Raw genomic sequence first — 14184 nt, forward strand, 5'->3', positions numbered from 1 at the left:
ATACAAATAGACTGGACTCTATCCTGGACTCTCCTCCACCAACCCCGAGCCTATACCAATACCCCATCCACTTATTAGCACATGAATAAACATCCTTGTAAAAAATACAAGTATTGAGTCTGTCAAGTGATTGAACTATGTATTCGTTTCACAATCTGTAGACATTGCAATTCAACTGTACAGTCATGTATACTTAGGTATGACATGTAGTTTGCTGCAGTCAATACACCAGGAGCCAGAGTGGGGCACAGATATCTGTGAATAGACATGTCAAAGGGTACAGTAAGTGGCCATAGTAGTCGGAACATCAGCCTGCCAGTGAAAACTTACAACACAAAACTGCAATGGTAGGTGAAGTTACAGTGTCTTACCTGTGTGTCACTGGAAGTACTGTCAAATGATTGCTGTTCTGTTGTCCACATCCTCATCCTCTGCCTCATCTTCATCACTGTCCACGGCTCCACCGCTGCCACATGCCCATCTCCAGCCTCATCCTCCTGCAGAAAAGGCACCTTGCGTCTCAATACAAGGTTATGCAACATACAGCATGCCACAATGATCTGGCACACCTTCTTGGGTGAGTAGCACAAGGATCCCCCTTTTAAATGGAGGCACTGAAACCTGGCCTTCAGGAGGCCAAAGGTTCGCTCTTTAATTCTTCTTGTTCACCCATGTGCCTCATTGTAGCGTTCCTCTGCCCTTGTCCTAGTATTCTTCACTGGGGTCAGTAGCCATGAGAGGTTGGGGTAACCAGAGTCACCTGCAAATACCGAGGGATACCTGTTAGCCAGACACAAACCCTTAGGGCCAACCCCACACCCATATACCAACATCAACTGGGTGGGAACCATGGGCTCAAATATTAGCCACACCCAATGCCTCTGGAGTTGAGCCATCACATATGGGATGCTGCTATTGCTCAGGATAAAGGCATCATGCACAGACCCAGGATACTTTGCATTGACGTGGGAGATGTACTGGTCCGCCAGACACACTATCTGCACATTCATAGAGTGAAAGCTCTTTTTATTTCTGATAACCTGCTCATTTCTCAGGGGGGAGACAAAAGTAATATGGGTACCATCCAGTGCCCCAATTATGTTGGGGATATGTCCCATTGCATAGAAATCAGCTTTCACTGTGGCCAAATCCTCCACCGGGGGGAAAACGATGTAGCTGCACATGTGTTTCATCAGGGCAGACAACACTCTGGTCAGCACGTTTGATAACATTGGCTGTGACATTCCAGCTGCCAAGCCCACTGTCACTTGGAAGGAGCCAGTTGCCAAGAAATGAAGCACAGATAGGACTTGCACAAGAGAGGGGATCCCAATGGGGTTACGGATAGCTAAGATCAGGTCTGGCTCCATTTGGGCACACAGCTCTTGGATTGTGGCCCTATCACGTCTATAGGTGAGGATAATGTGCTTGTCCTCCATTGTTACCAAGTCAACTAGGGGCCTATACACAGGGGATGCCTCCACCTCCTATTCATCCGCAGCGGTTGTAATCTCGGGGGCAAAACAATGAGCATCTGGTCAGTTTTCAACATTACCTAAATGTACATTGCATTGCATGTTATTACAGAAACAGTATGTTGCTGTTTAGCCCCAAAACATGCCTATGTGTGCTGTGACGCAGTTAGGTGCCATGGTCTGCCCCCCAAAATGGTGGCCGCCTGTCCTGTGTGATGGACAGGTGGAAATGAGGTAATGCCGCTGACGTTGTGTGCCGTTGCGGGAGGTGGTCGAGTACCGCGGTGCAACTCCTCATTGGTTAACATTGGGCCCTATGGGTTACAGTAGCCAATGGTGATTGCCCCGGCAGTGACGGTATGCACCACCACAGACATTACCGCCATTTTCTATCTGTTCACTCACTTGCTACCTGACCTTCAACAGGAGAGAACCGACATTGCAAGTGCTGCTTTGACCTTTATCTGGAACCGACCATGGCTCGCATGACTGTGGAAAGGGCCCCTGCCTTAACTGCTGCGTAGTTGGAGAGACTAGTGGATTGGGCCCTACCCCAGTACTGAATGCTGTATGGGCCTCCAGACCAACAGGTGAGTACACTGTGAGCACAATACATGGGGCATAAATGCAAGGAGTTCTGTATGTGAGGGCCTCGTGTAAGGGGTGGTGGTTGAGTTGTCCTGGGCAGCCTGCTGCATGTATGGTGGGAAATGTCTGTGCACAAGGGGATGGGAGGGCAATGGTGGGCCATGAATGTAACAGGCCGGACGGGATGACTGATACCTTTTTTCAATGTTTATTTCTCTGCAGGTCAGCGCCCATCAGAAAAAGGGTATATGGCGTGACATCACCAAGGATATGTGGACCCTGGGGGTCTATGGCAGGGGGAGCACCCACTGTCGCAAACGGTGGGAGGACCTGAGACGCCAGGCAAGGAAGATGACAGAGGCCCAGCTGGGGATGGCCTCCCAACGAGGAAGGGGTGCCCGTCGAACCCTGACACCCCTGATGTTCCGCATACTGGCGGTGGCCTATCCCGAGCTGGATGGGTGCTTGAGGCCATCACAGCAGCCACAATATACTACTTGTGCTTGGTGGGGTGGTCTACAGGTGGGGGATGTGCGCCTATTGGTGCCCCTAGGCCAGGCCGGACATTGCAGGGTAGGTTCCATGTTGGGCAGGGCCTGAGGAACTCCACCTCCAAACAAGCTAGTGGGCATCCACCACTGGGCAGGGCTCAGTGGGTCTCAGGTATGTTGCAACTCGTGTTAGGAATTGCTGTCCATGGCCTGGTGACTAGCATTGTGACTGGTAGTGCATTGTCTAGTGTGTAGGGCTGTCCCCTGTGTGTCAGGTACGCCAACGGTGGTGTTGTTGCTGCCATTGACAAAGTGTATACTCTGTCTCTTCCCCCCCTTTTTTTGTTTTGTCATCCTGTCCTTCTCTACATTAGCATCATCTCGCGGAGGAGCAGAGGCACCGGCGACCGAGGGAGCTCCATCCCACAGGGCCCAGGAGGCCGAATCCACCGACGGTGAGGGCACCAGTGGGACAGAGGGCGAGGGGAGCACCACAGCAGAGACAGGAGCGGACAGTTAGGACAGTGATACCTCCTCCGATGGAAGCTCCCTAGTGGTGGTGGACAGCTCTGTGGCCACCCCAACTACAGGTACAGCCACCCCCGTACCAGCACCGCCCTCCTTTCAGCCCTCAGAAAGTTTCTCGAGCCTGCTCACTGAGGAGGGTGGGCATCTCCTTTGCCCCAGGCACCTCAGGCCCTGCCCCAGTTAGCCCTGCTGCCCTGAGTGAGGAGGCTATTGACCTCCTGTGGTCCATCTCTGTTGGACAGTCAACCATAATGAATGCTATCCAGGGCCTGGCAGGACATTTGCAACAAACAAATGCATTCCTGGAGGGCATTGACTCTAGCGTGGCGGCCCAACAGAGATCATTTCAGGCTCTGGCCTCTTCCCTGATGGCAGCCATTGTTCTTGTCTCTAGCTTCCCCCCTCCAACTTCCTCTGCCCATTCCCATGGCCCTGAACCCCAACCTATCCCAAGCACACATTCAGACCAGCATGCACCCAAGACAACACACAGGAGTGGCTCAGGCAAACACAAGCACCACACATCATCCCACAGGCACTCACACAAACACCATCCAGATGCTAACATAACATCATCCACTGTCTCCACTGTGTCCCCCTCCTTGTCCACCTCCCTTCCAGTAGCGTCTCCACTCACACCTGTATGCACCACATCCACACCCACTGCCTCCATCACCATAACACCTATCAGTACACGCCCCTCGCTGGCAGTCAACACCCCCACATCCATGCACACGTCCCCTGTGTCCTCTCCCACTGTGTCTGTGCCCCCTCCTCCCAAAGTACACAAATGCAAGCACTCAGACACACAACAGCCATCCACCTCACAACAGCATCCAGCCCATGCACCTGCACCCTAACACAGCAGACAGACACCTCCTACAACCACTCCCTCTTCCTCCACTCCCACACCTTTGCCATTTTCCCACCTCAGTGTCCCTAAGAAGCTTTTCCTCTCCTCCGTTGACCTCTTCCCTACCCCTTCCATCCTATCCTTCACGTCTGGCCAGGGTGGGCAGAACCCACGCCAGCACCTCAACCACCCAGTCCACGGCCATTGTAGTTTCGGTAGCTACTGCAGGTGTGAGAGGCTTCAAGGAGACACCTATCAGCACTGGCAGTGTACCTGCACCAGCTGCCAAGGGGAGGGGCAAGGTGGCACAACCACACAGCAAGGGCAAGGTCAAGGAGGGACCACCACACAGCAAGGAGGCACCACCACACGGCAAGGAGGCACCACCAGATGGCAAGGGCAAAGGCACTGCCCTTACAGGCAGGAGGGACAAGAGGCCTGGTGATATGACAGAATCTGAGCCCACAAAACCAACCATGGCGCTTCTCCCAGTGGGCAGCGTCCGAGGCTGCAGGGGAAGGGCTGGAGCCTCCCCCCACCACTGGCATCCCCGACACCAGCCCCGCTACTGCCACCACTGAGCAGCCGTCACCTCCAGCAGGCAGTGTGTAGTCCTGCCTCCATGGACCGTAGTGCGTCCTGGCCCCTGCAAATCTTGTGGGTGTGGCACCCAGGTGAGAGACTGTGACCTGCACTCCCAATGTTCTGCATCATATGGCACAATGCCCCCTCCAGAACCAGTGGAATAAGGCATCCACTCACCGCATCCTTGCCAGGATGAAGCACAAAGGGCACAAGGCCCCCTCCAGAACCAGTGGAATTAGGCATCCACTCACCACATCCTTGCCAGGATGAAGCACACAGGGCACAAGGCCCCCTCCAGAACCAGTGTGCAAACCACCCACTTGAGAGACTGTGGCCTTGCACTCCCCAGGACCAAGCAGTGGGCAAACCACCTCCTAGAGAGACTTTGGCTTTGCACTCCCCAGGACATTGCACAGGGCATGATGCCCCCTCCAGGATATGTGGCGTTGTACCATCTTCCGGCTGAGGTGCCCACCCATTCCCCTACCCCCTGAGATACCTGTGTATTTTCGACCTGATGTGCTCCAGCATTGTTCTCTCCGTGTTGATGCAGGAGTCAAGTGGGGCCTTGGCCTATGTGATGTGGCCCTATGGCCCACGGACATTATGGCCTGGGCAGTGTCCCTCCATTTGTCTATCTGTAAATACTGTTTTGAATTTAGAGGACGTTTTTCTGGATTTTTATCTTACTACACTCACTTTAATCAATTCCTTTTGTCCTTGCATTATTCCTGAGGGGTAGGGGGTAAATATGTAATTTTACTGCATCTGTTTGTCTGTATGGTGTTGAGGGTGGGGGTGGGGGTGTTGCGTGTGTGTGTGTGTCACTCTCTTTTTCCTCCCCCCTCCTCTGTGTGCTAGGTGGCAGTACTCACCGTGGTCGTCGTCGCCTGCGTTGGTATTCCTGGTGTAGGAGGAGGCAGACCAGAATGGGGAAGATCTGCAGTTCGGGCTCAATGGCGTTGTGGTTGTTCCCTGAGTGTCCAGAGGTGAGTCCTTTGACTTCTGTGCTTTTGATGTCATTGGTACCGCCCCAGAAAAGGTGGCTGATAGGCCTGTCATAATAGAGTAGGTGGTACATTGTCTTCTGCCTGGCTTTTGGCGTTTACCGCCGTGGTGCTTGTTGCTACCGCTGTGGCGGTCGGCGTGTTGAAGTGGCTGTCTGAGTTGGCAGTTTCCGCCGTGGTCATAATTCTATTTTTTTTACCGCCAGCTTGTTTGCGGTATTACCGCTGCTTTATCACCGACTGCCAGGGTTGTAATGAGGGCCTCTATGTTAACATTAAATCAAAACGTTCATGCTATCTAATGTTGTATGATGCACATTGAAGGTTTTATCAAGTTGCACTTAATGTAATCTTAACATTGTTAAAATGTATTGTATTCTGCAGTCTAATGAAAGAGGTGCTGTTTCATAAAGCACTTATATATGTAGTTTTCTGAAAGAAAAGGGTTTAATAGAGGGATCTGCTTATAGTAAAACTCTTTTACAAACAGCATGGTTTGCATGCTATTTTTAGCATTGTTAGTAAAGTGTTTTGCTGTTATGAGGTAATTCATTTAGACTGTATACGCTTTGAGAAAAGGGGCTTCTTTCTCTTGAAAATGAATTATATATAATGAGAGACTTCTTAAGGTGTGATATTACATGTGTCATTTTCAGTTCACTCTCAGAAAGCATCTGTTGAGAGACGTGGTACTGTTACTGAATAACTTCTCACCCAGTGTCTAACTTGTACAGGGCTGTCAGGAGACATACTGGTTGTTTTAAATTTGAACCATTCACTCCGTATGGGCTTATATAGGAGGGAGTTAGTCTTTCATGAAACAGTGGCACAACCAAAGTGTACTCTGTTTAAATCTGGGAGCAGAGGGCCTAGGAAAAAAGGAAGTGGAAGTGGAAAAGACTCTGGTTCCAGGTCCGATCCCCAAAAAAAGGAACAATTGAAAACAAGTTAAATGAAAAAAGGGGCTAGAAAAGTTAAATTCCCTATGGACATTCCCTCTACAGAGATGATTTAGTAGACCCTGGGTATAGAGTGCAGCCAGTGGTTGCTACCAAGAATCTACAGTCAAATCTTGGTACTGACAATTCCTGTGAGCCAAATAGGGCGAGTAGATCAATATTATCAAAGGAGGCAGAAACTGTAGATAAAAATGTTACTGACTTAGATAATGAGGCTGATGCAGTGTCCATTGGCCTGAAGAACTCTGTTCCAATTATTCATTTACTCTGGGATTCTAAAAAGGAAATATCAGCTTCATCTTCACCTTTGAACTCAACCTCATCCGCATGTGTGCCTCATCGACTGTCTGGAGTTCTGGAAAATGGACCCCAAAATCATCATACTTACAAGAAAAAAGTACAAATGAGAGAGGAGAAACATGCAACTTTATTGTCTTATTTGAGAACGATTCTGTTTTTTAAAAATCTTTGTTGAATCTTCTGGCACAGGTAGACCAACTTAAGTTAGCAAGGAGTGGTGATTTGGAAATGGGGGAACTACTAGACACATAGAGAAGAAAACAAGGGCTACGTTTAATTCACCATTTATTGTGATGTTAATCTTGAACAATTGTGAGTTCTTTATGTCTCAAGGGATCAATTTTGTACCTTTTCCTTTTAAAAATAAAGTTTTGCTTGTGGGAGGGAAAGTTATTTGCAAATCTTACGCCCCATAAAGGAATGAACTGTTTCCCATGGAGACATGATGATTAATGCAAAATTAACACTAATTTTTTGCAAGGCTGGGTCTAGGGTGGTATCATATTATGATTATAAATCTGGCTTGGAACCAAAAACAATGATGTATCCCAATGGGCTTGGTGGGCAAGTCTTTTAAATAGTGTAAAAGTGGCTGCTCCAAATGTGATGGATCAGGTGTTTAATAGTTTGATCTACTTTGTTAAAACTGTGTCATGGAATATAACTGGCTGGTGGAATCACTTAGGAAAAATCCAAAATCTGAACACATTACGTTCTGTCGTAACCGTTTGGCAAGAAACATAGGCACCTGCTACTCTTGAGGTTGAAAATTACTATGTGATTAGGTGTCCTGCTATTAAGTCAAAGAGGGCATGCTAGTGGTGGTTTAGCCACACTATTGTCAGCAAATGTTATTTGGACATACAATGTGTATTATCACCAATCAAATTTAATGCATTGTATTAATTTCAAAGCAGAATGTGGGTACTTGCTCTTTCTTTACTTTTATTCTCGACAATCTTTATATTTACCTGGTAAAAAAAAGAATCACTTGTTAATTGAGTTTTTTCAATTTATAAATATGATTATGCGGGTATTTCAATGGTCTCAATAATGGGAGATTGTTGTTGCTACCATCTCTAAACAGAGGCTGTAAATATACAAGTCACTGTGTTCCCTGCCTACTCCAGGACAAATAAATGAGGAACTCTCCACCTGGAGGCCCTCAGGGAACATGAGTTATTTATCCTTAATGGGAGATTTCAGAGTGACATTCCAGCTCACCATACTCATGTCATAGCTATATCGACTACAATAATTGACTATGCTATCAGCTCATACTTGGTTTTGTCTTGTTTATCGGAACTAAAGGTGATAAATCCCATCTGGAGGGACTATAATGTTATACTTTTTACTATCCATGTGAAGCCAGGTGTTGTATGCTCATGGCAGAGATTGGATAGTGATGAGGTATTATTTAGTGCTGTGAATGGAAAGATATTATGGGTCAAAAAAGATAAGCAGTCACTACCAGTAGAATTAAAGAAAATTAGGGGAAGCCTTTCCTCATTAGGTTGGTTGCCTGTTGACATATTTGAGGAGCAAGTATTTTAGTAAATTGTTTATTTTTAACAAGATCATTAATCATTTGCAAAGAAGATAATACGCCTTTTTCTCCAAATAACGTAACAAGTGTATCTCTCGACTGAAACGAAGACCTAGGTTAGTAAGAAGTCAAAAAAGATTTAATGCTGATAATATTCAGGTTCGGGTAAAAATAATAAAAGTAGTGAAATGTAAAAATCAAAAAACCTTTGGAAAAATAATAGAGGAAAATAGTGGATCTTTCTCTAAATCTAAGATACATAAGAATATTAGCTCTGAAAGGCAGAAATATATAACTTCTCTTTACGCTTTGAAGAAACAGATGGATAGCAACAATGTAATGGACTCCCCTGGTGAGATATCAGATGGGAGATGTCCTCCTCTTTCCCCTCCATCTATCTTGGAGGTGTAGCGTTATCTTAAGGCTGCCAGGAATAGCGGTGCAAGAAGTCCTGATCAAATGCCCATTGTTAGAAATGGGGTCTCTCATTTGCAGTGGTTTGCATCCTGTCCAAGTAGGGACTCTCACTCTAGTCAGGATAAGGGAGTGACATACCTAAAGCAATTAGTTTTATCTCAGAGGCAATGTGTAAAATCGGTGAAGTGAGGTGTCGCTGGAACTGGTGGGGTGTAAGTTCTTACTCTTAGGCGGGGTGAGGCATCGGCTGTGCTTCCTTATGACAATGCGGGGTCGATGAATTCAGCAGGTCAAGATGCGAGGTGTCAACTTCAGGGTGACGCGATCACAAGTGCTATGGCAGAGTCGGAGTCGAGTGCCACAGATAACAGTGAAATGGTGCTGTGGACTCATGCTCTGGCAAGACTTCGGAAGCGCTGCGGTGGCATCAGGCCTGCATTGTAAGTGGGGACCATGGCTCCAGTGCAGGCAGTGGCATAGGGTCAGAGAGCGGTGCTGGTTCCGAAGTTGTTCTGGAAGTCGATGTACTAGTCTCTACCTTGTTGCACCAGAACTCACTCCCAAGGGCCCAGGAACTGGATTTAGTACCACTTGGCGAGTCAGGACTCCCAACAAGAGAGGCCTGGTGCTGACAGTGAAGTCTTTGATGTTCCAGAGACTTCTTAACAGGAGGCAAGATCAGTCCAAGCCCTTGCAGAACCTTTGAAAGCAGGACTGTAGAAAGCCAAGTCCAGTTCTTTCAATCCCAGGACAGAAGCAGCAGGCCGGCACAACAAACAACAGGCAGAGTGGCAGTCCCTCCTACAGTCTCCAGCTCTTCTTTCTGGTAGAATTTCCTCAGTCCAGAAGTATTCTAACTGTGTGGTGTCCAAGTTCCAGTACGTATATCCATTTCTGTCTTTGAAGAAGGCAAACTTCCCGGAGAAGTCTTTGTAGTGCACACGACCCTGCTTTTCCCTGCCCTGGCCCAAGACACACTCCAGGGATTGGAGACTGCTTTGTGTGGGGAAGGGTACAGCCCTATTCATGTGCAAGTATCTAGCTCAGGAAGAGACATCAGCCTGGTGATGAGCCATCAAGATATGCAGGGTAAATCTCAGCTCTCTTTATGTGACTGTCTAGAAAGAATGCACAAACAGCCCAACTGTCATCCTGATCCTGACGTGTATTCAGCAGACAGGCAGTAGCACAGAATGGTTAAGCAAGCACATGGCCACTTTCTAAAAGTGGCATTTTCAAACTCATAGTTCAAAAAAACAACTTCACCAAAATATCTATTTTTAAATTATGAGTTCAGAGACCCCACACTCCATATCTCAATCTGTTTCCAATGGGCAAATACACTTAAAATATATTTCAAGGCAATCCCCATGTTACCCTATGGGAGAGATAGGCCTTGCAATAGTAAAAACTGAGTTTAGTAGTATTGCACAAGAGCACATTTCCTGCCTCTTAAATACACTGCACCCTGCCCATGGGGCTGCCTTGGGCCCACTTTAGGGGTACCTTATATGTAGTAAAAGGAAAGGTTTGGGCTTGGCAAGTGGGTGCACTTGCCAGATTGAAATGGCAGTTTAGACCTTCACACACAGACACTGTAGTGGCAGATCTGAGACATGTGTACAGGGCTACTCATATGGGTGGCACAATCAGTGCTGTAGGCCACTAGTAGCATTTGATATATAGTCCCTGAGCATACATAGTGCAATTACTAGGGACATACTAGCAAATCAAATATGCCAATTGTGAATAAATCAATCACCAACACAATGTAGACAGGAAGCACTTGCACTTTAGCACTTGTCAGCAGTGGTAAAGTGCCCGGAATCCTAAAGCCAGCAAATTCGAAATTCAGCACAGGATCATAAAAACAGGAAGCCAGAAGCAAAAAGACAGGGGAAACCACACCAAACATTTCCAGGTCTAACACCCTTTACTGTCATAAAATTGGATCTGCACTTATGGGCCTCTTACATAGTCGCACTAATTCGTTATTGCTGTTATACAGGAGCGGTCCCTAGTACTTGGAGGGATAATATTATCACGTCGCTATATAAAAAAGGCCCCTTAAACATATTACAGGCAGATTACACTGTTGGATGTCACAAGGAAGGTTTTTCTAAATGTGTATAACCTAACCTACTTGAATAGGTAGGGGAAAAACACATGTATACCTTTCGAGCAGACAGGGTTCAGAGCAGGCCATTCGACTCTGGATAATTTAACTGCAATACACCTGGTATTGAAGAAATACATGAAACAATGGGCACAACCTGTCTACGCAGTCTATATTGATTTTCCAACTGCTATTGACCACATAGACAAGCAGACCCTTTAGAGGAAGTTGAGTGTCATGGGAATCACAGGGGGTCTTTTGAAACTCATTATTGCTCTTCACACTGCTACATGGCATCACATTATGCTAGGAGGCAGGCACAGTATGACTCTGAAAATCTCCACCAGAAATGGCTTGAAACAGGGATGCCTGTTGGCCTCCTTTCTTTTCTGACTATATATGGTGGATGTGCTGAGTAAAGCAGCTGGTGATGCCCCAAAATTAGGCTCTTACCTTTTGGGTACACTCCTGTATGCAGATGATATCGTCCTGTTACACCTTACTCCTAACAGTCTCCAGAGATGTCTTGATACCTTATTATCCTACTCAGATACTCATTTCCTGAAGGTAAAGATAAATAAAACCAAGGTTATAGGGTTTTGTCAGATAAACACAAAGTATAAGTGGCTTTAATAATAATTCTGTCATAGAAGTAATACAATCGTATCCTCATCTTGGAAGAATTATTTTGGCAAATTTGGCTGATAGCAAACTTATTGCACATACATCAAATAAGGCATTTGGCCACGTAAATCCACTAAAGGTACTTTATGGAGCACCAGGTAAAAGGCACTTTAATCACCTTTTAACAGTATACAAAATAAAGATCAAAGATCCCAACGGCACTCATATGCTGTAGACACAATAAGAATTAATCACCAGTACTTTATACATAAGGTGGGGGGAACATTCTTTGCATTATTTGCACTTTAAATTCTATGGTATCAACACAAACTCTAAGGTTGGAATTAGGATTGGTGAGCACTTTCTTAACAGGATTGGCTGCTGAATTATGATGGTGCATAGTCTATTGCATGCTAAAGAAGGCCTTAAGGAATCTTTTGGTTTTGGAATGTCCTTCCCCAACTATTTAGACTGCGTCACTTTAACTAATATTTTAACTGCACTTCAGCACTTTCCTTTGACTAGGTTGGATAATCAGAATATGAGATATGTTTGGCTTAAAAACGATGTAAAATATACTATGAAAAACTGCTCCATAGAAAAAGTTATATAGAACTATGTAGAGCAAAATGTCATTTCCATTTTATTATTCAATGCAGTCAGTCAGCAGCTTCTCTAGCATATTTGAACTGGAACTTGGAACATAGAGTGTGAAGATGCATATTGCTATATAGAATGTAGGGCCAGATGTAGGAAACTGTTTGCGACTCGCAAACGGCAAAATTTGCTGTTTGCGAGTCGCAAATCGCAGTTTCCTATTCAGAAATGCATTTTGCGAGTCGGGACCGACTCGCAAAATGCATTTCCGACTCGCAAATAGGAAGGGGTGTTCCCTTCCTATTTGCGAGTCTGAGTGGGATGCAATACCATTTGCGACCGCGTACGCGGTCGCAAATCGTATCGCAGTTACCATCCACTTCAAGTGGATGGTAACCCACTCGCAAATTGGAAGGGGTCCCCATGGGACCCCTTCCAGTTTGTGAATGGACCCCAAACATTTTTTTCAGGGCAGGTAGTGGTCCAAGGGACCACTGCCTGCCCTGAAAAAAAAACGAAACTAAAGGTTTCGTTTTTTTTTTTAAGTGCAGCTCGTTTTCCTTTAAGGAAAACGGGCTACACTTAAAAAAAAAAAAAACTGCTTTATTCAAAGCAGTCACGAACACGGAGGTCTGCTGACTACAGCAGGCCTCCATGTTTGCGAGTGCCTTGACTCGCTATGGGGCCGCAATTTGCGACCCACCTCATGAATATTCATGGGGTGGGTCATTGCTACCCCATAGCGAGTCGCAGTCGGTGTCTGAGACACCGTACTGCATAACATTTTGCGAGTTGCAAATAGCGAGTCGCTATGACTCGCTATTTGCAAGTCGCAAAATGTTTCGTTTCTACATCTGGCCCCTGGTGTTTACCAATAAAATGGGTGATGGATGCATCACAGAATGTAACATGGGAGGAGAGAATATGCACCATATGTATAAATGATTTACAGATTATATACACATTATATTTCCTTGTTCTGCTTTAAAAATGTATCAACAGAGATGCTTAACACCACTTTTTATAACATATGGTATTATATCAGCAATAGTTGCAATGGAGATGCTAAATTGTACAGTTAATGATTTAATGTGCTGTAAATGTTTTTCCTTTTAGTTCCTTTCTAAAGCTTTATTAATGGTTGTAATGTTAAATAGTGTAGATCTCATTGTAAGATCTAAGGGCCACATGTATGTAGGTTCAGATTTGTGACTCGCAAATCCGAATGTAGGATGGTGTCCTTGACACCATTTGCGATTTGCAAGGGGGTCGCAAATGCCCACCTCATGAACATTCATGAGGTAATTTGCAATTTGCGACCCCCTTGGGAATGGCGGCCCTCACAGGGATGGTGTCCTGCTGGAGACAGCAGACCACAATGTCTGTGACTGCTTCTCAATAAAGCATTTTTTTTTTTTTTTGTAATGCAGCCCGTTTTCCTTAAAGGAAAACGAGATGCATTAAAAAAACAAAAAATGAAACGTTTTCGTTTCATTTTTACAGAGCAGTCAGTGGTCCGTAGGATCACTGCCTGCTCTGATTTTTTTTTTTACAGTGACATTCACAACAGGGAAGGGGTCCCCAGGGACCCCTTCCCTTTTGCGAATGGGTTAGCACCCATTTGAAATGGGTGCAAACTATGATTGTTTTGCGACCGCGTTCGCGGTCACAAAACAATCCTACATTGCACTGCGAGTCACAATTAGGAAGGGAATACCCCTTCCTAATTGCGAGTCGCACACCCGTTTTGCGATTCAGTAACCAGGTTACCGAATCGCAAAACGGGGTTTGTGCATCGCAATGTGCTTTTTGCACGTCGCAAACAGCCAAATTCGCTGCTTAGTACATGTGACCCTAAATCTCTAATAAAAACTTGAAAATTGAACTTAGACTAGTGCTTGTCTAAAACCTTCTACACTAACCCTTTACTCTCTTCAGAGGTATGAGTAGAGACCTTGCTGTCTGTAAAGTCATTTATACACCACATCTGTTAGTAGAGATGCCTTTGTGCAGGGGTGAATTACTTATTACCACTTTTACACCCAATCTATACCCTCAACACATCTATTAGTAGAGAGGGAATGTTCTTAGAAGAGTG

At 45.8% G+C, this 14184-nt stretch overlaps 1 protein-coding gene across 1 annotated transcript in view; it reads right to left on the reverse strand.

Annotated features, from left to right (window-relative positions):
- The window catches only part of LOC138250233 (G-protein coupled receptor 35-like), a 154235-nt gene that overhangs the window by 72045 nt on the left and 68006 nt on the right, over nucleotides 1–14184 (reverse strand). Inside the window, exon 2 of the mRNA XM_069204849.1 lies at nucleotides 11319–11426. The gene's annotated coding sequence lies outside the window, so the exon portion shown is untranslated. The remainder of the gene's footprint in view (nucleotides 1–11318; nucleotides 11427–14184) is intronic.

The sequence above is a fragment of the Pleurodeles waltl genome, chromosome 8 (assembly GCF_031143425.1).
Source record: "Pleurodeles waltl isolate 20211129_DDA chromosome 8, aPleWal1.hap1.20221129, whole genome shotgun sequence".
NCBI lineage: Eukaryota > Metazoa > Chordata > Amphibia > Caudata > Salamandridae > Pleurodeles > Pleurodeles waltl.